This window comes from Danio rerio, chromosome 19, assembly GCF_049306965.1.
Source record: "Danio rerio strain Tuebingen ecotype United States chromosome 19, GRCz12tu, whole genome shotgun sequence".
Taxonomy (NCBI): domain Eukaryota; kingdom Metazoa; phylum Chordata; class Actinopteri; order Cypriniformes; family Danionidae; genus Danio; species Danio rerio.
This window is the reverse complement of record NC_133194.1, coordinates 47,605,001-47,607,500: the sequence shown is the minus strand read 5'-3', so window position 1 is coordinate 47,607,500 and position 2,500 is coordinate 47,605,001. Positions and strand designations below refer to the sequence as shown.

The 2,500-nt window shown below is 33.4% G+C and overlaps 1 protein-coding gene across 9 annotated transcripts in view; it reads left to right on the top strand.

The window, feature by feature from the left end:
* Positions 1 to 2,500, top strand: part of csmd3b (CUB and Sushi multiple domains 3b) — a 990,558-nt gene that overhangs the window by 343,530 nt on the left and 644,528 nt on the right. The gene's annotated exons all lie outside the window — the stretch shown is intronic.

The following is a 2,500-nucleotide window of genomic DNA, read 5'->3' as shown; positions in this document are numbered from 1 at the left end:
CTAGACATCACTCTAAATTCATTATGCCAGCTTTCCAAAAAAAAAAGGTTGTACAATTACCAGCAATTTCCTGGAATGCTTCTCTGTGTGAACACAGAAGTAAAATTGCCAGAAGGAGCGCATTAACGATTGGAACGCCCAACGTGAGACGTCTACTCCAGCTAATCAGAACATCAGGACAAAAGCAGCTTCAGAATGCTAAAGCTTACATAAAAGTGAAATCATCAATAAACAAATGACCCCTTCTTTGTTTACAAATGCAAGTGCCGTGTATAGGCCATTTATTTTTAATAGTGTCAGAATTTACTGGAATTTTGGAATGGATACGCTAATGGTCTTTTCTGGAACAATTCTGGAACATCTTTACCTGTGTGAACAGCGCTTTTTTAAATTACTGGCAAAGTCTTTCTGGAAATTTTCCAGATATTTTCCGGTATCACTGAGTGAAAAAGGCTAATGACTTAGCATAACTTGCCTAATTAACCTAGTTAAGCCTTTAATTGTCACTTTAAGCTGAATACTACTTAAATAGAAGTAGTATTAAATTATATTAAAATAAAAATCTAAATACTAAAATATTTTGATACTACAAATCTAGTCAAATATTATGTGCTGTCATCATGGAAAAGATAAGATTATGAATGAGTTTTTATTAAATTATTATGTTTAAAAATGTGTTGACAAAAATCTTTCAGTTAAACAAATTAGGGACAAAAATATACACATGGTGGGGGGGGTAATAATTCAGCAGGGCTAATAATTCTGACTTCAACTGTATATCGAATGAATTCCTTCAGCTCTTCTCCAAGATGCATTTGGCTCAGTTGAGGAAATGAAGAATGCTATTTTGGAGACCTATTGACTGAAAGACATTGAATCTGCAGTCATAATGAGCGAATGTGGCCAGTTAGCCGCTAAATGGGCCGTGATGGATTAGCCAACAATCAATTTAGTGTCCAGTCTTAGATGGCTGTGTCTTGTTGGGAAATAGACTTATAATGTGGTCCCGACTGTATGATGATGACTATTAGATACTCAGTCTGATGAAAATTTACATCAGAAGTCGTTATGGAATTTTATAGACTGAAGCACTTTCTCTTTTGTTATTTATATACTGCATTATTTCATTTACTGTCTCAATGTGATCTCCTGGCTAAATAAAGGACTGTCTTCTTCCAGTGAGACCTGGTCAAGATGGCAGGCAGCACATAAAATTTCATACAAAAATCATTAAAACAATACCACAAAATTACAAAAACACCAATTCATAAAACATCAGCTCATAAAAAGCAATTACAGGTGTCCTTTAAGATGTTGTATAAAAGATGTTTGAAAGTACTCAGAGTCGGAAGTGTGTCAAGATTGAGCTGATTTTGCAGGTCATTCCTAGCTCTGGGAGCGTAAACGGAAAAAGCACTTTTACCAAGTTCTGATAGTACCCTTGGAACTGTTAGACGAATACATGAACCAGATCTAGTGTGTTGGTTGTTGGTGTGAAATGTTAATAAACTAGAAATATAGGATATATCTGCAGATTTGATCTTTTTTTATCTTTAAGTTCAATTTAAAATTCTAAAAACAAAAATATCAGCTTTCAGAATGCAGAATGGTGTTTCTTGATCATCAAATCATCATTTCTGTGTTGTTTCTGAATAATTATGTGACATTTAAAGACACTTATAATATAGTCCCAACTGAATGATGGTGTCATTATATAGTCAGTCCATTGAAAACAGTCATCCAGAGCCATCGTATAATTTTATAGTCTGACCTTAACAGCAACAGGCGATTTAATTGCTGGTCATTTTGAAGTACTTCACTTATTTATATATTAATCAAATCATTGCTGCAGATTTCACAATAACACTTTTTTTTTTAAATCTTCGTTTTAATTAAAAAGTGTAAAATCTTAAATATCATTTTACATAAACCAGAATGATGTTTCTTGATCATAAAATCATAATTTTACACTGGTTTCTAAATGCTGACGCTGATAATGTGGTCCCGACTGGATGACAGTGACATTAGCTACTCATTCTGTTGGAGAATCGACATCCAGAGCAGTCATAAAATTTTATAGATGAAAGTGCTTCACTTTTATATTATTTTATATGATGTATTATAGCAGCATATTTCTAAATAGCACAGTTTTTTTAGGTCTTTACATTAATTTAAAATGTTAAATAAAATAATAAAACAGAAGGATGCTTTTGATCATCAAATAATTATTTTTGTATAATTTTAGTAACACACAAGAGTTATGATTATTGTCATGGTTTCTGGCCATTCCAGTAATTTATTAAACTGTCTGGAGGTTATGAATATCAGAAGAATAGACTTTATTGGATATTCAAATAAATCCGAGACAGTCCAGAGCAAACGCATCTGCAGTCTCTCCCAGGACAAATCTGATGTCCCTCAAATTTGCTCTACTCTTTATCCTTGCTTCCCCCTGCCTTTGTGTTTTCATAGCTCGTTCCTTGTTCAACAGGCCTCTCCC